Here is a 24543-nt window from a genome sequence, read left to right on the forward strand (position 1 = left end):
TTAGTTAATTAGGAGCAACGTTTGGGACTTTATATGAATCATGCAGCCTGGGAGGTGACACGGCACAATGATGTCTGGTGAATAATCATGATTGTGACCATTTTTATTATTAGTAACATAATACATACAATATAATCAGATAAAAGTAGGAAAGTTTTAATTCCAAAATGTAATGATAATAGCATGTTAACATAGCAGCATAATGGTATCACAATAGTTAACATCATAAAATAGCCAGACTCGTTGATACGTGTCTCCACAATAATAAATGTATAAGGTATTGTTATTAGTTGACAACAACATCACATTCACACTGTAGACCCCCCCCCCTTTTTAGTGCCATATCATTTTGGATCCTACCAAGTTTAATATATTATACATTTATTATTGTGGAGACACGTATCAATGAGTGTGGCTATTTTATAATTTTAACTGTTGTGATACCATGCTGCTATGTTAACATGCTATTATCATTACGTTTTGGAATTAAAGCTTCCCTAATTTTATCTGATTATATTGTATGTATTATGTTACTAATAATAGAAATTGTCACAATCATGGATTATTCACCAGACATCATTGTGCCGTGTCACCTCGCAGGCTGCATGATTCGCATAAAGTCCCAAACGTTGCTCCTAATTACACTTAGAGGCGCCTCTTTTCTCTTTTATACTCTGTAGCTGCTGCTGGATTTTGCTTCTATTGCCCTTGTGGAGGCTGCCATTTGTGGATGGACATTTTATAGTTACACAACCCATCACATTACTATAATCTTTTTATATGGACTATAAACTGAAGGACTTATGAATAAATGGTTGTGGAACAAATCATTTGAGTTTCCATTATTTCTTATGGGGAAATTTGCTTTGATATACAAGTGCTTTGGATTACAAACATGTTTCTGGAACTAATTATGCTCGCAATCCAAGATTTTACTGTTCTGAGATTAAATTACACACAGGTGGACTCTATTCACTATTTAGGTGACTTCTGAAGACAATTAGTTCCACTAGATTTAGATTCTGAATACAAATGCACGCCACACTTTTCACATATTTATTTGTAAAAAAATGTTGAAAGCCTTTTACCATTTTCCTTCCACTTCACAATTATGTGCCACTTTGTGTTGGTCTATCACATGAGACACCAATAAAATACATTTACGTTTTTGGTTGTAACGTGACAAAATGTGGAAAATTTCAAGGGGTATGAATACTTTTTCAAGCACTGTATGTGAAAAGGCTTTTACTGTGGCAATCCATTAAATATGTTTTATCATATCTTCTTTTAATGGGAGAACATTAATTACAGTATGCAGAAAAAACAACCTGACATATTGTTTGTCTATGTCCACCACTTCATTGTAGTTAGTGATAATTTAGCTTACAATTAACAAATGGAAAGAACTCCTACTGCTTCATTGGTGCTGAACCCATACCTCCCAACATTCTGACAAAATGCAAACCATGTAGATAAAGGACAAGCCCCCAACCACATCTCCAGTTAAGTAGACAATGAAAAATTAAAATGATAGGCTAGACCCACAAGTGTGTTTTTTTCAACTACTACTCATCCTTTATACTGGCAAATTCAAAAAAACAAAAAAAAACAAACAAATGCAATATTTTAGAGGTTGAATGAAACATTTAGTGCAGTATTATGCCCCGTACACACGGTCGGACTTTGTTCGGACATTCCGACAATGAAATCCTAGGATTTTTTCCGACGGATGTTGGCTCAAACTTGTGTTGCATACACACGGTCACACAAAGTTGTTGGAAAGTCCGATCGTTCTAAACACGGTGACGTAAAACACGTACTTCGGGACTATAAACGGGGCAGTGGCCAATAGCTTTCATCTCTTTATTTATTCTGAGCATGCATGGCACTTTGTCTGTCGGATTTGTGTACACACAATGGGAATTTCCGACAACGGATTTTGTTGTTGGAAAATTTTATATCCTGCTCTCAAACTTTGTGTGTCGGAAAAGCCGATGGAAAATGTGTGATGGAGCCTACACAAGGTCAGAATTTCCGACAACAAGGTCCTATCACACATTTTCCATCGGAAAATCCGACCGTGTGTACGGGGCATAACACTTATTTTAGTTAAGGGTATTCAGTGCCATTTTTTTTGTTTGTTTTTGTCTGTGTCCTTGTTGCAGATTTTCCCTCACTTGCTGTCCAATAATGAGTCATAAGAGAAAATCGCTCTAAAGCCATTCATACACTATACAGCCTGATTTTACAGTCTCCTTTAGATCTAGTATTAACTTCCATTAACTTAGTAGTGTTTTGGTAAATCTAAAATAAATTCAATAGAGATTATACGATTAAATGATATAGTGTATGGCCAGCTTAATGGACCCCTGGACAGCAATGAAACCTGACAGGAGATCTAACCCTTATTCATGCTATCCATAACAAAAACATTTATATTTAGGTCTATGCATCAGACCAAAAGGAGGGGCAATGGAGGAGGGAAAGGGGACAGAAGAACGTGGTTCCAAAAGGATAGTCCCTCCAAACGATGGACATTTGGAAGCTATGGCTAAACCTTTTTAACTGGTTTAGATATGCTTAGCTATGACACGGTGAGGAAGCCAAGTTGTCAGACATATGTCTATTTTACATACTCCCCTAATGTTAAGTGGCTTGATTACATGCAAATAGTAGGTGCACAAAATATGTAGGAGAGGTCTAATGTTTTTACTGGAATCATGGATCATGCTTTGTTATTAGCTGAATAGGTAACCTAATGCCTTTGCTTGGAAACCTGTACAGATGAGCGAATACATGCAAAACTGATTTATAAATAAAATATTTATTATGTATTTATTTACAAATACACGCAAAACAGAATAGATTTATAAATATATATCCTCATATGCATATATAAAAAATAACTACAAGCTTGTGATCAAATACAATTTTCTTAATTTAGTCCCACCCCCTAAACAGATAAAATTGTAATCCTTGCAACAGTCTGGGTGGGAAGTTCTAGTATTATCATGATTATTATTTGTATTTCCTAGTCTGTAGTTTATTAAACTTAGAGGCAACCTTCCTTGTATTTATATTTACACAGAAAATATCCCAGGCACAACTGATGTAAAGAGCTCAACTGTCTTTGATTTAATTAAGTTCTGCTTACATGGTTCTTCCTCTGCCAAAATTAGATTTTATATGATGTCTGGATGCATATAAGCTATAATTAATCTACATTCTTTAAATGAAAATGCTTTTGGAGTTCATTTTATTTTTTGTAGTGGTTTAATGTGGACGTCAAATAAGTACTGCTGAGTTTTATCTTTACTATAACTCTTAAATGATTATGCTTAACTTACTATTGCTATAAATGAAGTTCTAATTATTCTATGCATAAAAAATGAAATTTCAAACCAGTCTGTCAGATTCTCACTACCAATGCAGAAAATTAACTGTTGATCTACCAGAAATTCAGTGTACTCCTAACTTTGTGTTTGAATTGAAAACATTGAATACTTTTGCTGCACTGAAATTCCAGCCAATGTTGTCAGCCTTGTTTGCTGAAAAACAGAACTCCCCTACACCTCTCTGTTGCTCTACAAATGCATACATTGAGTTCTTTCCTAGCAAAATAATGCTGCTGTCTTGAGTCCCAAGAGCCTGCCTAACACACTGGGCCTGATAAACTATAGATGATTCAGTGCCCTACCATGTATGCTTGTTTGAACAAACATGCACACAGTACCCCCAATAAACAGAGGTCCCCCAGGGACCTCTGCTTATTAGCTGCATATTGTAGAGTGACAGCACACACCTGGCACATTGTCACTGTACTAGGAGTGATAGAGCAAGCTATAGAAGTCCACTGTATCACTTCTTCTCCTTTCTCCCCTGTGATCAGGAAGTGATCACCAGGGGGAGAGAAGGGCAGAGCTATCTGCAGTCTGCTTCTTTTGGTGAGTGTCTGTATGATCACGTATCAAAGGAAGCCTGGCAGCTGCCTCCTCTGTCCTACTCTTTCACTTAGGCACACTATGTTTATTTGGCACATCTGAAGTGTGCATCACACATGCATGTGCAAAAAAATGTTGGAAAAACAATAATTTGCTGGGACCACTGTGTGCAGAGAAAAGAGGTTTAGTTCTGAGGGATGTCAATAGGAATTGGGCTTAAAGCAACTGCCCCACAAGGACTTAGCAAGCTTGAAGATAATGTTGCAGGATGCAATACAGATGTTTCTCTTTAAGAACAAGTAAAAACAAATAATGCTAGGACATGCTCATCAGAAGGAGGGGTATGTTTGAGATTACATAGTAGGTGAGGTTGAAAAAAGACACAAGTGCATCAAGTCAAACCTGTGTGTGTGCTTTTATTTCAGTATTACATTGTATATCCCTGTATCATAAGGAAATGATTGTGGATGGCTGCACTTCCAAAAATCCTTTTATTGAAGCTTCATATGACAAGTGATATAACAAGGTAATGACTAAGCGCTAACATTTGCGTGAAACAGGTCTGCCTTTTTGTCCCCTGCTCCATCTGTCAACCACTTGTCATATGAAGCTTCAACAAAAGGATTTTTGGAAGTGCAGCTGTCTGGAATCATTTCCTTATGTTACATAGCATGCGAGCTGGGCTAGCACCTGATTAAGCTGTGTGGAGATTAACCATAGACTCACTCACCTGGAGCGGTTTTTCTTGTATATCCCTGTATGTTGTAGTCGTTCAGGAGCCTATCTAATAGGGGTAATGCCTAGATATACGTGCTATTCAGGTTGGGTTACAAATTGTAAAGGCATTGGCATAAGGCATAAGGACTGAATTACATGTGTACATGTTTTGCATTAGTGTTGTTTGCTTTGTCATACCATAATAAATATGAGCAAATTTGTGATCGCAAGATTTTTGGCACATGGCTGTCACAGCTGACACATATGTCAATTAATACACCTTCTTTTCAGAAACCTTGATTAACAACAGGCTTTTGTTAACACTTCAATCCATGAATCACCATAAGGTCAGTTTCAGGAAATATTAGTCAATAACTTCTTTTCAAAACTAATTAGTCCTCCTCTCAGTTCCTAACAAATAGAAAAATTGTTGGACTGCAGTTTTATTTTAAATATTAGTAGTGAGAAATCTCACTAAAATTTGAAATGCATTTGTCACATTTTTGTAATGTTGTACAGTCTTCCACAACATAGAGAAAGGTAGCAGCAAACACATTAGTTAGGTGATTTTTTCCAGAGGATCAAGAATCTTGAAGTTGCAACAATCTGTTAATCACACTGTAATATTTGAAATGTCCAGAGTTCACTTCGTCTGTTTCTCATTATCCCTTGAACAGCTCTGGATGCTCAAGAAAAAAAACTTTATATTTTCCATAGCATGTGTGAAATATTTAATATCTCCCCTGCCCCCCCAAACAGCTTCAAGAATTACTCCTTCTATGCCTGCCAGTTTTACTAGACCAATATAACACTTTCAGAAGTTTTATGAGTTCCAGCATGAAACCAGAGAAGATGTCAGCCTGCTTTGAAGACACCATAATGACCTGGCATGAAACCTGCATAGCTAGCAATTTTTTTCTAGTGTTTATGTGCAGAAGTTACTTTTCCTGACCCGGCATTAGTAACCAAATATTCCAATTTAATCAAGACCCATTTAACCCTTATGTCCCATGCCAGCAATTAAAAATGATGAGTGCTACATAAAATAATGTGAGACATTAATATCTTTGGGAAATCACTGCTAAGCCATTAAAAATATACTTGATCTCGGTAAGTGTTTTTCCTTTCCTCAATTTATTGTTTAAATAGTTTCCAATAGTATAACAACAACTAAGTAGAACTGGAAGGTGTACAGAAAAGGATAACTGACAATTTTATGAGTTATGGCAACAGCAGGAAAAATATTCTTCTGCATTACATTTTAAGATTCATAGCTATTGATGATGATGATGATTATGCAATATTTTCAGAATTTTGCTTAAAGCTCTGCAATACTAAAATGTTCATTTGTAGCTCTGGAAAGATTTGAGAAGAGTAAATAGTTAAGTCAAGTTTTATTGATGTCAATGGACCTGTTGGAGGGATTGTAGATCACTTCCTGCCCCTGTGACAGTAAGACAAGAAAGAGTGGAGCAGTTGTCACTAAGGCAATAAGACCCAGACAGTAATTTTTAACCTCACAGATGTCTTTACTCTACACATTTTTATTAAAAAAGTGTTTTGTTGTAGCTTGTGTCCTCAATGTAGCGATCTCCTGTAACTTCCTGCCTAGACAGGAAGTGAGGGGAAATATCTACAATGGTGAAACAGACTGGAATAAGAATCTGACAAAATCTCTGGAGCTAGGCTTTATTGTGAACTTGTGTGGATAGAAATATGAAAGTTTATATAAGGAAGTTGCCTAGTGAGTCCCTCACCTGATACAAGGACGCAGGATATTTAGGACTTTTCAGACAAAAAAAGATGTATGTTTGCTCTGGCAAATGTCACAGTATGAAGACATGGAATGGCAAAAATCATTGGAACACATGGGCAACAAACTGGCAATTGTTATAACACATGGGCAAGAAATGGGCAGGCAAAACCTGAGCAATGGCAAATAATACATACCATATAAAAATGAAGTAGATTTTATGTAAAACTAAAGGCAACTTTGTTGTATTATTTGGATAGAATAATAAGGGAGAGTTATAACCCCTGTTAGTTTTTTCTTTCTTTTTCATCTGTGTTATATTAGGGAGATTTTCTTAATTTTTCTTCCTATAGCCAAAACGAGAAGTGAGAGAAAGTCCTGGTTGTCCCCAGGGTCACCAGAACTAGCGTTCCCATTGGAAGATATCCACTCTATTACTGTTCCGGGTAAACCCAAAATTTGGGATTTTCTTTTACTTTAATTTTCAATGATAATGGTAAACATGACAAGTAGAGAAGGTGAATCTCCAGAATAGGGGCACAGACAGTAATAAAAACTTGACAGGTGTTCTAATATCTCTCCACTCTCTCCAAAACTAAAAACAAAGTTTTGCATTTAGTTATATTTTAGCTTGACCCTATACTAAAATAACACTCTAACCAAATAAAAAAAAGAGTAGACTTTTTTTCAAGCAAATCTCACCTAAGCAACTCAGCAAGTGAGAGTTTCTGCTTCATGGAACTTTCACTTAAAAAATCATTTCCTCAAATCTTTGTCTTTAATCAGTTTTAGCAAACTACTCCCCAGATATCATCAGCTTCATCATCATCATTAAAAGGTATAACTAAAAAGGTTTAACCAGCAAAAAGGTATATATAAACAGTCATTTTACATTCTTAAAAGGCAAGTTTCAGCTTAATGAAATTTAAGTATTAATAAAAAGCTAGGGTAATCCTCTTCCAAATACTTCTGCAATAATAGTCATTAAACTTTTCATGTCTTGTCTTTGGAAACTCCAGTAAAACAGTTAAGATGCTTTGGCTGTTGAATGGTCTGATGGACTTTTCACTTGGAAAGCTCCCTGTAACCTTGGATTGAAAATAATCCTTAATGTCTGTTTTCACTCACAGTGCTTAGCCATATTACATTGATTGGTGGAGTATTATTTTCAGTTTCTTGGGCTAAAGTAATTTTGGCAGCAAAGCAAAACCTTTAGCACAATTAGGAGATCTTGCTAACGCCACTAAATCCCAACTAGTGTAATGTTTCTTTATGTCACGTCTCATACAAAGAAGTGATGTTGAGTACATGTGATTTATATTTCCTCGCTTGTCTTTATTCTATTTCTCTGCTTTTCTGTATCCTGATACAAAAAAAGTTGTTATGTATATTATATAACTAAATCTTTATATTTAACTTCTTCTTTTCCTCCTTGTCCACTAGCTTTAAGTATTTCAATAAGGAAAATGCTTTGTACAGAAAGCTTATGGCAATCAATCAAAAGTAATATTTCATTGTTATTGTTATGTTCATTGTGCTGTTGAAACTAACACTTATGGTCTTTATTGGAAGCTCGTGTGGCAGGGTGACCATGTATGAGCAATGTTGAGACAGGGGCAAAGTGTTGTACTTCATGACAGGAAATGGCTGAACAAGGACCTTCATGGCAAGATCACCGGGTATATGTTAATGTAAGCTGCAGATTTAAAAGTAATAAATATTGCTTTTAAAATGTCATTAATAACACTTATATGAGATTTTAGTGACTTAAGCCTAGTACACACTACTAGTTTTTTTTTTTTCGTTCAACCTGAGTTGAACAAAAAAAACCCTGAAAGCTCAGGTCTGAGCCACAGTACTAACAATCCAATGTTAGTTTAGTGATGCTACTGTTGTTCTATTTTATTCCGACAGGATGAAGGCTCCTCCGCCAAAACACTCCAGTCAGAGCTCTCAGCCAGAGTGCTGACCAGGAGCCAGTCAGCAGACCTTTTTCGGTCATGCCCCTTTGACAAAATCCAGCCAAACGGCTTCTGTTGGACCAGCCGAAGTACACATGGGCCAAATGTCAGCCGGTTACTATTGAACCGGCTGATGCCGTCTGAAATTTGGCTTGTGTGTACGGGGCTTTAGTTTACATACACTTTAAAAGCTCTTTTCAATATCATTAATATATCTGGCTCCAAAGGCATCATGTAACACAGATAAGATTTCTTTCTTGCCTCTATAATTTATTATTAATAACTTATACCTGTATAACTCTTAGCCACTGCACTCTGAAGTTGTATATTGCACACAAGAGAACTGTGGAATATATATTCTGGGATTTTCCTGAAGCTGATGTGTGAGAGTGGTAAGAATATAAAAGATAGCAGAATAGTGATTCTGGAGTGTACAGTATAGAATACAGCAATGATGATGGTGTAGTCTTGTAACCCCCCCCCCCAAAAAAAAAAAAAAACATGGCAACACAGGATACATAACAACTATTTTAAGCAGTGTATCTTGCCAACATTCAACTCAGCCTGTGCTCTGCTAAAATATCAGCCTAAATTTACCCATATAGCCCAGCACATTCACTAAGGTGAAGACAGAGGACTGTTACAGAAAGTAATGGCTCCCCACATGCATTTTAATGCATACCTTTATTTTCAAAGACAGTTCTTCATGATCCCTGCTTGTGCATTGGGCTATCTGTACAGCTGTAAAGGCTCTGGACAAGTCATGCTGCATAAGAATGTGTTGTAATAACTTGCATGGGGATCATTTTGTGATTATAGGCATACTTGCCATATGTGATAGTATTTGTAACCTCTTGACCTAAAGTGCTTCTTTTGCTATAAAGTTACTTTGCTATTAGAGAAAATACAGGCGTAACCTGGAAAAAGATGCTTATCGGGTAACATCTTATCTACTTACTTGTACCGCTCAAAGTATTGATGCAAAACAGCATCAAGGCAAACAGCATTTTCAGACAGAGAGGTTAACAAAGGCAGCAATTATATTTCTTTCATAATAGATTGCCTTTAACAATATTTTGTTTTTCTTATGAAAATCTGTTGAACTTTTGTAACAAATACTTGAAATGTATTGCTCTAGACTTTTATTACTTTGTTAAAGTCAAAAAGGGTATTTTCAGCAAATTCAAGTGTAGTACAGTATATCATAATTAGCGTTGCATTTACAAATCTAATATGATAAGAGTAATAACCCTCTTTGTGGAGACAATAAAAATGCAATAACACACATGCAGGGAAAAAATTATTTATTTGTGAACAATATCGTATTTGCTCTTTTTCATGACATGCACTTTATATTAACAGGTTTTCAGGTTGTTGTTTTACCAATTGTTCCTGACAAATTGTGTGCAAGGGTCAAGTAAACCTATTAGCTTTAAGTAGTTTACTTATGCTGCCATTAAGTAGGTAGAAGTGGAATAAAACTCACAAATGTAAAGAATAACACTAAAAGAAGTTTACAAAAAATTCAAAAAACAGGTATTTAGCTTGTAGCTTAAGTGCCCTTGAAATACTCATATTTGCTGCTTTGCAACAATGGGTTTTATATCTATTTATTCTCATCAAAACAAAAAAATCTCAACTAAAAATGTGTTTTTTTATCCAGGTAAATATTATTATTATTATTATAATACAGGATTTATATAGCGCAAACAGTTTGTGCAGGGTTTTACAACATGAGGGCAGACAGTACAGTAAAAATAAAATTCAATACAGGAGGAATCAGAGGGCCCTGCTCATTAGAGTAATATGACATTTTGTATAAGGGCTCTTGCATACAAGCAGCAGCTCAATGTAAAAATCTGTCTTTCTTCCACCTGGGAAGCCCAGGTGTAGCATACAGAGTCCTATAGACATGAATGTCTGTGCACTTCCCGAGCGGTGAAAAGATACTGGCATTCACATTGAATGGGCTCAGTTGATCGTGTGCAAGATGCCTCATAACATTTTTTATTGTTTCTTTTAGCCAAATGGATGGAAGCCGCAGCTTCTTTTGTACTATTTCACCTTACTTCTTGTGATAAACAGCCTATTGTTTACTAAGCTCAAAAGCTCAAGCTGAAGTTAGGATACAAAACGACATTACTTCTTCAACTGTGGTTTTCAACTGTGGTTTATACACACAAGGCACATCTTAAAGCAGATTCTCATGTGCTGTCTCCTTAGATGACCCTTATTTGGCTGGGGAATCTTTGAAAATCAACCACACACTATAAATGTCAACATCAATTTACTATACATATGAATGCTCAATGATTGGAATGGTTGATGTGAGTATAGCATGCAGTTTGACCAATGACCAAAAAGCTCCCCAGAAACGGTCGTAGGCAGGATGTACATATTACTCAAAGTGTTGCGTTTTGCCATAGAAGAACGTTGTTTCAGGGTTTGTATCTGGGAAGGAAGCCAAAGACCGAGACAAAGGTGATGTCAGCAGAATTTGGATGTGACTCATCAGTTTCTGACTGTTGGTTAAAGACAAAGCCAGACCAGCATCACTGAAGGAGACCAAAGTTTTTTTTATTTTCTGCTAGATTGACCACTTGCAAGGGAATTACTTGTTAGCTTTATTATAAATAAATGTGCAAAGAAAACCTTTACAGTGTAAGGCCTGACAAAACTTTTTTTATTTTTTTTTTAGTTTTGGATAGAAATGGAAAAAACTGAAAAAAAAAAATAAATAAATAAAAATAAGAAAAAAGTTCTGACCTTTGATCTGCATACTTATTCCAGGTCAATTACTAAAAACTGAAAAAAGTGATTTTAACCACTTCAGCCCCGGAAGGATTTACCCCCTTCCTGACCAGAGCACTTTTTGTGATTCGGCACTGCGTCGTTTTAACTGACAATTGCGTGGTCGTGCGACATGGCTCCAAAACAAAATTGACGTCCTTTTTTTCCCCACAAATAGAGCTTTCTTTTGGTGGTATTTGATCATCTCTGTGATTTTTATTTTTTGCGCCATAAACAAAATAAGAGCGACAATTTTGAAAAAAACACATTATTTTTTACATTTTGCTATAATAATTATTCCCAAAAAGTATATTAAAAAAACATTTTTTTTCCTCAGTTTAGGCCCATCCGTATTCTTCTACATATTTTTGGTAAAAAAAATCGCAATAAGTGTTTGATTTGTTGGCGCAAAAGTTATAGCGTTTACAAAATAGGGAATAGTTTTATGGCATTTTTATTAATATTTTTTTTTTACTAGTAATGACGGCGATCAGCGATTTTTATTGTGACTGCGACGTTATGGTGGACATGTCAGACATTTTTGACACATTTTTGGGACCATTGTCATTTGTACATTCATTGATTCCTGTATAAATGACACTGGCAGTGAAGGGGTTAACCACTAGGGGGCGGGGAGGGGTTAAGTGTGTCCTAGGGGAGTGATTTCTAAGTGTCAGGGGGATGGGCTGGTGTGTGACGTCACTGATCTCTGCTCCAATGACAGGGAGCAGAGATCGAGTGACACTTGTTACTAGGCAGAACGGGGAGATGCTGTTTACAAAGGCATCTCCCCACTCATCCTCTCCGTGAGGCTATCGCGGGTATGCCCACGGCGATCGAGTCCGCAGGGCCTGCGACCCGACTCACGGAGATCGCGGCAGGCGCGCGCGCGCACACACACGGCGGCAAATTCAAAGTAACGTATGGGTACGTTACTTTGCGCAGCCGTGCCATTCTGCTGACGGAAATTTACAGGAGCCGGTCGGGAACCTGTTAAAGTCTAAAATTTGTATTACCTTAATGCATTCACAGAATTATGGTAAAAAATTCCCCACTAACTGTCCCACCCCACCAAACACTTCTGTCAGCGATTCCGCGCTGTCCTGGCCACAGCTATTCTCCCTTCACTTCCTGGTCTCACAGGGGACATAGGCAGCAGCAGCCACATTGTGTGTGTCTATGGATTCACACAGCCTGGCTTGGTAGCACATGGCTTATAGGGCACTTATAGGAAGAACGAACAGTAAGCACCAGTGAAGAAATCCAAAAGAGGAGGTAAGTGGCTGCTCTGTGCAATACCATTGCACAGATATGGTAAGTGTAACCTCTTTTTTATTTTAATAAAAAATAAATTAGGCTTTAGCATCACTTTAAAGAGAAAGGATTAGCATTCTATCCGGACAGCAAGTAGAAGGTCAGCAATCGTGGCCTTCATATCTGTATAATGACATGTCTCTTTTAAATTAGTAGGGTGCAGTCAATCTCCAAAAAAGTTGGAAAATGTGTAGTCAGAGCTTTTGAATTGTAATGGCTAATAGGAAATTGAATAACTTCCTAGACTTTGTATGCACTTTGAGACCAGGGACCTGGAATACTGAGTTTGAGAAATAGGGAATACAGTCAATGGCATAGACTTTGGGAAATATGCAATGTTTTACAAATCCCTGATTTATAAATGTCTTGTTTGAGTCATAATTAAAACAAATTGTTCTTAGCTCTTCATATTTTATCACAGTATGTGAAACAAGAAATGTAATCTGTTTAACAGTTGTTTTAAATATTGAGATAACACACAAAGGGGTTTATTTACTAAAGCTGCAGAGTGCAAAACCAGGCTCATTTCTACATAGAAACCAATCAGCTTCTAACCTCAGCTTGTTCAATTAAGCTTTGGCAATAAAACCTGGTCAATTTGAATATTTACTGCAAAAGAACAGCTCCCTATACTGATATTCATCACACCTAATAAATATCTGCTAAAGACAAAATGTCACGCACATATTGTTTTGTATTAATTGCAGAAAAAAGTGTGTTTATGCATCATTTATTATCAGCTTAACTGGTTGCCGACCAGCTGCCGCAGGTTCACTGGGGCAGAATGGCACGGCTGGGCGAAAATACGTTACCTTACGTCGCCTCGCCTTTTGGCCACTAGGGGAGCACTCGCCACCCACAGCGTGTGCCCAGAGCTGATGCGAGTGCCTGGCAGGCACGATGTCCACCGGGCAACCGCGATCGCTTGTGACAGAGCGAGAACTGGGATCTGTGTGTGTAAACACACAGATCCCGGTTCTCTCATGGGAGAGGAGACAGATTATGTGTTCATACTATGTATGAACACCAATCTCTCTCTCCTCCCAAACAGTTCCATCCCCCTACAGTTAGAACACACCTAGGGAACACAGTTAACCCCTTGATCGCCCCCTAGTGTTAACCCCTTCCCTGCCAGTGACATTTATACAGTAATCAGTGCATTTTTATAGCACTGATTGCTCTATATTTGTCAATTGTTCCAAAAATGTGTCAAAAGTGTCCAATTTGTCTGCCGCAATATTGCAGTCCCAATAAAAATCTCAGGTCGCCGCCATTACTAGTAAAAAAATAATAATAATAACTATAGCTATAACTTTTGTGCAAACCAATCAATATACACTTATTGCAATTTTTTTTACCAAAAATATGTACAAGAATTCATATCGGCCTAAACTGAGAAAAAAAATTTATTTTGAAAAAAAATGTGGATATTTATTATAGCAAAAAGTAAAAGATATAGGGGGTTATTTACAAAAGGCAACTCCACTTTGCACTACAAGTGCAAACTACAAGTGCAAAGTGCACTTGAAATTGCACTGAAAGTGCACTTGGAAATGCAGTCGCTGTAAATCTGAGGGGAAGCTCTGCTGATTTTATCATCCAATCATGTGCAAGCTAAAATGCTGTTTTTTATTTTCCTTGCATGTCCCCCTCAGACCTAAAGCGACTGCACTTCCAAGTGCACTTTCAGTGCAATTTCAAGTGCACTTTGCACTTGTAGTTTGCACTTGTAGTGCAAAGTAGATTTGCCTTTAGTAAATAACCCCCATTATGTTTTTTTTCAAAATTGTCGCTCTTCTTTTGTTTATAGCGCAAAAAATAAAAACCACAGAGGTGATCAAATACAACCAAAAGAAAGCTCTATGTTTGCGAAAAAAAGGACTTCAATTTTGTATGAGTACAGTGTTGCACAACCGCGCAATTGTCGGTTAAAGCGATGCAGTGCCGTAGCGCAGAAAATGTTCTGGTCATTTAGCAGCCAAATCTCCCGGGGCTAAAGTGGTTAATGCTTTAAAGTGAATATTTCCTTTTTATAGCAATGTGCTTAGAGATACTGGTGCAATAAGTCAAGGTTGAGCAATGCTATTTATTTTTATCTCATTAGGACTTTATTTTTCTTAATAAGCAAATTCATAAATAAATTAAACTCCCGAACCTACTTCTCCAGCAGTGTGACCTACTGTTGTTGTTAGCAGGTTCAGACACAGTCGCGACAAATTCAGTTTGATGAAGCCATTTGAAATTAGAAGTGGAGAGCAGAAGATAGAATACTAAAATATGAAGGGTCAGCAGTCGTTTTGTCCAACAAAAGACAGAAGATTACTTGGTGTGTTCTCATTTTACACCTTTTGCTTGCATGTATGAGAAGATCTGTTTGTGTTAGGTAATATATGTACAAAACTAACAGAATATTAACAGAACAATTATCGTTCCAGGTGGTAAACAGTTACATAGGGGAACATAGCTAATCTGATTTCCAGAACTGTAGGTATCTGTATTATTGACCAGCACTATGCCATTATCACAGTGAATTCCAGATGTTCTTATTGCATAGGGATGTAACTACACAGATCCCCATAGCAAAAGTTGAGTGACTTCTCTGGCAACCTCTCCATGAGACACCTGGCATTGTTATCCATGAAAATATGTGTCATTGATTTCAAGTCTTATCCACATCTTTTCAACTAAACACTTGCTCAGTAATTCACCAGTCTTTTTAACACCAGCTGATTTTTTTTTTAACCAAACATTATATATTTTTAAGCAGAGACCATGAAGAATAAATTGGTGGGTGTTGCAATTTTTTTGTCACACAATATATCCACAGTGTATTTTTAAATGCAATTAATTTTGCTGTGAACACAACCACAGTATAATACATAATGTTTGGGGGTTCTAAGTTATTTTCTAGCAAAAAAAATGCAGTTTTTTTTTACATGTATGTGAGAAATGTCAAAATGTATATTGGTAAAATATAAAAGATGCTTTTTTATGAGTAAATAGAAACCAAACATGTCTCACATTAAAATTGCGCATGCCAGTGGAACGATGAAAAACTGCGGTACGTTATCCAAAGACGACACTTTCAAAGCCATTTGTGCGTGTTGTTCACCTTTGCATGTGAGTATGGATTATTGGTGGCACTTTAATTTTAGTTATTATTTATTTTATTTAAATGTATTCTTGTTCACTGTCCCTTATTTTTTATGAACTTTATTGCTATTACAAGGGATGAATAAAATCCCTTTTGATAGCATGGGCCATGACAGATCCTCTTTATGGAGAGATTTGGGGTAAAAAATGCCACGCTTCATTCTTATGTGTGCATACTTACAAATATATGCAAATACTTGCTGATATAGAGTGATATGCAGCTCATTCTCATTTTTTTTCTGCCAGGAATGTCTGATGCTCATATTGTATGCCCCAGTTGAAGTCCATTGGGACGAAACACATCAGCCTTGGTTTTCTGCTTCCTACATTGCTTTTTTTATTCTGTGATCACAGTTTTTTATTCTTACCGGTGTATGTTGTTTTTTTTAATAAAAAACTCACTTTTTGACCTACACCATATAGAGGCATTTTTTCTTTCCATACCCCCTGGATGAGAGTTTCATCCAGTTTGGCTTTCAGTGCCTGAGTTCCAGCCTTGGTGTTTTCCACGTCCGAGTTCTGGCTCTGCGGTTATCTGTACACCCCTTGAAAACGTGTTTGGAGGTCCTTGGTCCCTTTGGAGAGCTGTCGATCCGCCGATCGTGGCACCCCTGCTTGACTGACTCATTGTAGCTGACACTCAAGTCCACCATTTCCGGTAAGAGTAGATATACTTCTCCTTTTGGTTGAAGATGCACCATCCTTGATGCTCTACATGCCGGCCAGTGCCAGTGTATTCCATCTCCGAGTTACCACCATTGGGTGGTGGACTTACACCGGTCCTCTCCAGGACCCTTTCACTCATTGGACTTTTTTCACCCACATTTCTATTCATTTTTGATTGATTTTTGTGTGATTGATTTTTTATTATCTGTATATTTTTATACATGTCTAACATTTAGCGCTACATCCCTCACTATCCATGCTCATGCATCAGTACAGTGTGCAAAAAGCCTTAACTTTTACAGTACTGACTGGGCTGCAGCAGAAGCAGAAGGCATTACATATACTCCCAGAAAAGGGGTCCTGGTTGTACTGCTAAGAAACCTAGAAGCCTTTTAAGAAGCTAAACTGCTTTCTGCACAAAAGCAAAAGAGAGCTTTTGTTAGCTATGATCCTGAAGACTCCTATTGTGCACCTGACCCTGACTCATCTTCTCTGAAGACTTCACAGAGTGTCAGTGTCCATTCCCCAACCCCTTATGATACAGTTGGATTCCAGTTGTCTTCATATGCATACATATTGTTTTATCTTTAATTTTTAAAGGTTAAGAATGGGCACTCAGATAGTGCCTTTGAATCAAATGTAAACAGCTCCACAGCTACATTTCTTTCCACATAGCACAATTCATCTATGTTGCAAATAGGAATCACATGACTTTTGTCAGATGCTGAAAGAACTGCATGTTACAGCTTTTAACACATGGCAGAGGTAAATGCCAAATTTGTTATTTTATTCCACAATTCAACAGCAAATTTTGTGTACATGACCTGCAGTGGAGTGTATGCTGAGAGTAAATGCGACAACAGTAATAGGAAAGTGTCACCAAGTAGTAGTTTCATGTGAGCGGAGTTCGAGGCCCCACAGGTTTTTATTTATTGGTACTGAATAGACGACTGTGTTGAATGTCACTGCAGAGATGTTATGAACAGTATTGCTTTTTGCCAACAGGAGAGCCAGTATGCTTGTCAGATTCTCCTCAAGACAGTTATTGTGCCATCCATTTGGAAAATTACACTATACTTCCACTTTCTGCAAACACTGCGGTGAAAGGCCTTTTCATTTAATTTCCACTTTACTTCCCATGAGAATTGTTTATTTCTCTACGTGTTTCGGCAGAGGTCAGACAAGCTGACCTTTGTCGGTATCCAAAATCCAGGCCAGGCAAGTATACACTAATTTTATATTGCTTTTCACTCACCACACATACCTTTAGAACCAAAGCATCAACCTCTTCAAGCGTGTGTTTATTTAATCGTCAGAACACTTTTAACATCAAAAAGATTGATTCTTGTCAGTGTTATTTGTACAAAAACAACTGTGTTGCTTCAGTTAGAATGCACTAAACTTAAAGAGGACTTAATCTCAGATGCTTATAACTTAAAGCTAACTTAAGTTAAATGTTTTCCTGGTCTGGTTAAATAAAAAGTAATAGAAGGAATAAAATAACCTTGCTGAGCAAGATTTCTCTTGTTCAAATGTTTTATTGAAAAGAGGTATTTCTCTTTGAATGACCCATCACATACGTCTCCAATGTGTACTTCGGCCACTCACAAAGCTATGATCAGATGGCCGCTAGGTATAGGAGACACTATAATGCTACATTGAAACAAAAAGAGGAAGATTTGGCCGCCCTACTCAAAGAACACAAAAGTAACCCCCACCTAGACCTACGTAATAGAATTGAGACCACTCGCCTGGAATTAAACATCTGCCTTACTACAAAGGCAGAAAAACAATGCGATGGCAAAATTTTACTCTAAAGCTGATAAACCGGGTAAACTTTTATCGACGAGGCTAGCCCCCAGACGCCCCTCCTCATGTCCCTAAGATCAGGAAATCAGATGGTTCTTTCACTCAAAATCCTAAATCAGTTCTGCAGGAATTACACGCTTACTATAAAAAGTTATATAATGACGGCAATGTCACTGACCAGCAGGAGTTCGATGATTTTGTCAACCACTTGCCTATTCTGACCTTGAAATGAGCATAGAGCCTTTCTAGATAAGAATAACAGGGTGGAAGACATTCTGGCTGCTATAAAACAGGCCCCAATGGGCAAAGCACCAGGCCCGGATGGGTTTACAACCTTGTATTACAAAAAATTCTCAGCTTTATTGGCCCCCTCCCTAACCCAATTCTTCAGGGGACATACAAAAAGGCAGGCCAATTCACACTGATTCCAACAGAGCCTCCATCACCCTTATTCCCAAACCCTACAAAGATCACAGTGATGTAGCTAACTAATGACCTATATCCTTAATTAATACAGATTTGAGGTAATTCACAAAAAATGTTGGCAAACAGGATGTTGACGTTCCTGGCTTACTACATCCACTCTGATCAGGTGGGCTTTCTTCCATACAGGCAGGTAGGTGATTAGGTCAGGAGAGCAATTGACCTTATATCCTTACTACACTCATTCTGGGATGGTGGATTACATAGGATGGGGATGTTGTTCTCTATTGATATCCACAAAGCATTTGATTCACTGTCATGACCCTTCCTCTTTTGGGTGCTGGCTAGGTGGAATTTCGGTCCTACGTTCTTGACCTCAAGTGCACTTGCTATACAGCTCACCCTCAGCTCAGATACTTTTGCTGGGCCATAGATCAGACTCGATACCCATCTAGTCCGGCACCCCACAGGAATGCCCATTATCTTCTATAATATTTGTGATAGCCATTGAAACATTAGCGATATCGATCCGACACAACCCAGACATCTTGGGAATAGAAAGCGGGGAGAAGAGTCATAAGTGCGCTTTATTTGCAGATGACCTTTTGTTGTTTATCACAACCCCCCACACCACACTACCAAATATTTTGTCCCTATTAAATTGATTTGGGATCATTTCCAGCCTGCTAGTCAATCATGATAAATCAAAGGCACTGAATGTCAACTTACCAACCTCAATGCTCCAGTGTATCAAGTCTCAATTCCCCTTCTCATGACAACAGTCGTCCCTCTATTATTTGGGTATCCGACTGACTTCTGATGTAACCTCACTGTACAAAGCCAATTACTCACCTTTGTTTGCTCGGCTATTAGAGGATGTGAAGGTATGGTCTGATACAAATGTAGTGCCCACCCACTTAGGTGTGTGCTAAATTAGTCAGTTAGGATTAGTGTCAGGTAAAATTGCCAGTGTTTTGCCCTGTTGGTTTAAGCCTGGTTGGGTTAAATTGGTTGGGAGAAATAATAGAATAGAAGGGGGGTGTGACAACCTGTATTCTGTTTGATTGATGCCCTGTTCTTCCAGTGAGATGTTCTGGAGGAAAGGTGGGTTGGACGCAGGATGCAGTTAGTTTGTGTAGGTCACCCTGAACCAATTGTTAATTTGAATGGGCAGGGGCTACCAGGCCTATGTGAAGCAGCAAGAATGTGACCTGCAGGGGTCCAGGCTTGAAGGCCTGGGGGTGTAATGCTCTCAGCACTGGATAGCACAAGATCTTGAACTGGAAGGCCTGAGGGTTCAGAGACCTCAGCACTGGATGGTTCATACACAAAAAGTCACCTAAAGAAACTCCGGGAGCAATGTGTCAGACGTCACCGGCTGGGATGGTTCTGAACAAGCGGAGCAGGAAGCAGCTGCTAAAAGGATGCAGTAGATTGGGGTGCGCCCAGACTTTTCCTGAACTGATCAGGGAGGCTTGCGGGAGTCAAGATAGGCAGGTGAGGCCTGGTACTTTTAACATCCGAATTCCAAAGTGTTTTTCAGAGAGGCACCTCTCTCATCTGTTCATTAAGGGAAAAGGATAGAACTACTTTTGAAAAGGAACCAAAGATTTAGAGGCAGCTCATACTTCCATATTGCACATTCTTTTCTATCATGCTTAAAGGAAGAGAATACAGTTTAAAGTTCAATTGTTCTGGACTGTCTGCTGAGGTTATTCGTGCGGGGGGAGGAGAATGGAACACCACTAACAGAAAGGTATGAACTAACAGGAGCTCCCAAGGGAGTAGTGCGCTACACAAATTTATCTTGGATTGGAAGAATCACGCCTGTTACAGTGCTACCAAGGTTATTATGTTATTTTCGACTCTACCTATACAAGTCCCACATACCATTTCCTCCATATCAAAACCCTCCATTATATCTGGGGTACTAAAGGTCCCAGAATAGCTCAGGCTACAATGTATGCTCCCAAAGACCTGGGGGGGTTTGGGGGTGCCCGAGATTTGGAAGTATTATATGGCTGCGCAGTTGGCTCAACTACTCCAACTCCACAGCTGTCATTATTGTCCCGAGTGTGTCTCACTGTAGGCTCAACTCTTTCTCAATCATTACACATATGGGATACGAGTTGCAGGAGATGGTCCCTACGTTCTGCACATACCCCAGTGGCCACGCTTTTTGGCAATCCCCTGTTCCCCCAGCGTACAACCAAATAGATTTGGTTGGTAGGTGAACAAGGGATTATACCGTATAGGTGACTATCTGGACCACAGAGGAATACATTCTCCCTTGCACATCACAGGCAGCTTGGAGATGCCCTCCACGGAGAGCTTCCACTAACAATATTCAACATTTTTTTTCAATCATTGCAAAAAGACGGTTCTGACCTGGCAGGAAGCACCGTGTTTGAAAACAGGTGCATGCAGGATGATTCCCTTCGGGCAAATGGAAAACAAGGATCCACAGAGGTATCCTCAATGTTGCCCTGATTGAGGTGGGATACAAAGTATATGCCATATGATACTTGGTACCAGAGTGCCTCTCCAAAATATATCTAGGAACCTCAGTATCCTGCTACAGGGGTTGTGGTCAGGTGGAACACCACTGCATGTATGGTGGACATGTCCTGAGGTCCTTTGCTTCTGGGTGGGGGGTCACTCATTCATATTCTTGATCACAATGGTCAATATTGTTAAAGACACAGGTGTCACCCTACTTGATAAACCAGTGGAAAATGTCCCTAGACATACTCAGACATTAATATACTTTATAATCCTGGTGACCAAAATTGCCATTGCGTCAGCTTGGAAAAGCCCTGTTATAGACATAGCATTGATGAAACGTAAACTAACGTGGATCATGCTGAACGAAAAAACAGTGAGCAATCTGTGTGACAAACAACCCCTTTTCAAAAAATATGGCCCCCTGGCTTGCATACCTACAGGCCCCTGATATGTAGAGTTGTTGACTTGGATGACTGACTGCGGATTCCCATACGGATTCACCCTTCTCTCTTTCCTCCTTTTCTTTCACCTGTTTATTTCATGCCTACCTATGGAATCGTGTTTTTATGTTATTCTCGCTTCTCCACTCACCTGTTAACCCAGACACTCCTGGGTATATTGTTGGGAATAGGGCCCCCTATAGGGGATAGTTGTAATAAAAGATTACTGAGAGAGCCTTACTTATTACACAATATACCACCTGGACCCACTTACTGTGGTTTTACCTTAGCATGTTGTGTATCAGTGATCACATTGTCTTGCATACACACAATGCACTAGGTGGCTAGTAGAAAAATGGCTTTGTAGAGTTCATGTAGTTTAAACATTCTATCGGTATTTCAGAACTAGTTACTGTCCTGCCTTATATTCTAGTTAAAATGTGTTGGGGGGCACATAGCAGCCCTAACCTGAGTGTTGAGTCTTAATTAATCTTTATAAAGCCCCACATTTGTTTGTCTTCTATGTTGCACACTTGGAGCAAGCGAGGATTGTTTGCTGCTCTACCAATTGATATTTCTTGTTTTTCTAAAACAATTAAAAAAAACTATTAAAACAGAAAAGAGGTATAGGTGATACAAACATGGGTTGAAAAGGTCCAAGAAAGCAGAAATGAAACATAAAACATAAGTAGGAATGCCTTATTGTTGCACGAGTCAGGCAGAGAAGGAAAAGGGAGCTGAGAGAGAAGAGTAAGAGATAATAGAGAAGGAGAAAAAGGCAGAGAGGAGAAATGATAGAAGAAAGGGGGGGTTGAACCCCGGGTACACCTAGAGGTGACCTAAGATGTATCTCTGATATGACTTAAAGGAGTTGCTAGTCATGGGAGCAAAAGGGACTCATCAAAGTTATGTATAGATAGGAAGGAAGTGGCTATGTTGGACTTTAATGGTACCATATATCAACTGATGCTAAACAGTCAAAGATAAAATATTTCAAGACATGTATTACAAAAATACATATGACAGATTTACATATTAAAACAAATAGTGATAATCAAGGTAAAATTCTATAGTTGACAACTAGAACATAGATACCATCTGTATATTGGTTGCTCTACATGTTTCGCGGGTTTACATTAGCCGCTTCTTCACAAGCTTTCTACAGTTAGATGGTGATTAAAAGATGATTATCACATAACTATGAAAGTAGAAAAATACATATTAGCCACAGAATACAGTAAACATATATGAGTACTTGATATATACATATAATAGCATTTTTTATAAATAAAGTGTCTGTTGTGAATCCCCTAATGTTCAATTGTCTTACCAAAAGGAGTCGGATTGCCAGGGGCCCAAGGAAAGGTGACCCAACCCGGAGGGCACGGGAGCCCACTGAGAGGCACAGGATACAAATGATAATAGTCTATTTAGAACAAAGAAATGTAATCAGATATATTTAAAAACCATCCATCCAGAGTGGTGAGTATAAGGTAAAATAGAATAGAGTCTCTTTATATAGGTGTAAAACATTGATAGAGTTACATACCTAAGGGGGTGTAGTCAGTTATACAGGCTCAATGGGTGACAAAATGGTCCCTATAGAGAGGGGTATATCTATAGGATGAGGTCAAATATATTAGCTTCATGAGTGTTATATATGGCAAATGCACAAACAAGTTGTAAATATACATGCATACACGTGCCTAGCCCTGCATGCATAAAATACATAGATATAGATATACTCTGCCTAAAATTATGCGGAGTCAGAATATGTAACTAGCTTGGAAGTGCAGATAATGCTATGTTGCGAGTGATGTTCAAAGCACCCCAAAGTCAGCACCTATAGAAAAGATAATGATGTAGAAATATCAGTGCATGTGGTCACAAAGTGCATATCTCTGTATATATACAGGTAATGTGACGCATATGTTACTATTAACAAGTGTTTGTTGCACTTGGCTCTCTCACCTTCACAGTGGTTGTTGTTACCACCTGCATGAAGTATAGGGATCTATGCTGGAAATATATATATAGAGATCCACCCAAGAAAACCAGAGATGGACAAGACACCCTGGAGGTAAAGCAGAGGACATATGCATAGTAAATAGCAATCGCCAAGCCAGAGCTTTAAAGCATAGAGTAAGGATCAATCATAGGTATTTGAAAGGGAACCTACCAGATAGCCTGTACTGTCCGCACATTATCCAGAGGCACAGAGTAGAGATGAGCCGCAGCCCCCCGGTTCGGTTCGCATCCAGAACATGCGAACAAGCAAAAAATTTGTTCGAACACGTGAACACCGTTAAAGTCTATGGGACACAAACATGAATAATCAAAAGTGCTCATTTTAAAGGCTTATATGCAAGTTATATGCAAGTTATTGTCATAAAAAGTGTTTGGGGACCTGGGTCCTGCCCCAGGGAACATGTATCAATGCAAAAAGAAGTTTTAAAAACAGACTTTTTTTGGGAGCAGTGATTTTAATAATGCTTAAAGTGAAACAATAAAAGTGTAAAATTCCTTTAAATTTCGTACCTGGGGGGTGTCTATAGTATGCCTGTAAAGGGGCGCATGTTTCCCGTGTTTAGAACAGTCTGACACTAAAATGAAAGTTCTAAAGGAAAAAAAGTAATGTAAAACTACTATTGCTAGCGCCAGCTATAATGAATTGTCGATCCGGCAATACACATAAAAGTTCATTGATAAAAACGGCATGGAATTTCCCCACTGGGGAACCTTAAACCAAAATTTAAAAAAAAATGCGTGGGGGTCCCCCTAAATTCCATACCAGGCCGTTCAGGTCTGGTATGAATTTTAAGGGAAACCTGTGCCAAAATTTTTTAAAAAATGGCGTGGGGTCCCCCCAAACATCCATACCAGACCCTTATCTGAGCACGCAACCTGGCAGGCCACAGGAAAAGAGGAGGGGATGAGAGAGCGCCCCCCCTCCTGAACTGTAACAGGCCACATGCCCTCAACATTGGGAGGGTGCTTTGGGGTAGCCCCCCAAAGCACCTTGTCCCCATGTTGATGGGGAGAAGGGCCTCATCCCAACAACCCTTGCCCAG

The 24543-nt window shown here is 38.5% G+C and overlaps 1 protein-coding gene across 5 annotated transcripts in view; it reads left to right on the forward strand.

Moving 5' to 3' along the window:
* Positions 1–24543, forward strand: part of AUTS2 (activator of transcription and developmental regulator AUTS2) — a 2093484-nt gene that overhangs the window by 1466847 nt on the left and 602094 nt on the right. The gene's annotated exons all lie outside the window — the stretch shown is intronic.

Source organism: Aquarana catesbeiana, linkage group LG02 (genome assembly GCF_042186555.1).
Source record: "Aquarana catesbeiana isolate 2022-GZ linkage group LG02, ASM4218655v1, whole genome shotgun sequence".
Classification (NCBI taxonomy): Eukaryota; Metazoa; Chordata; class Amphibia; order Anura; family Ranidae; genus Aquarana; species Aquarana catesbeiana.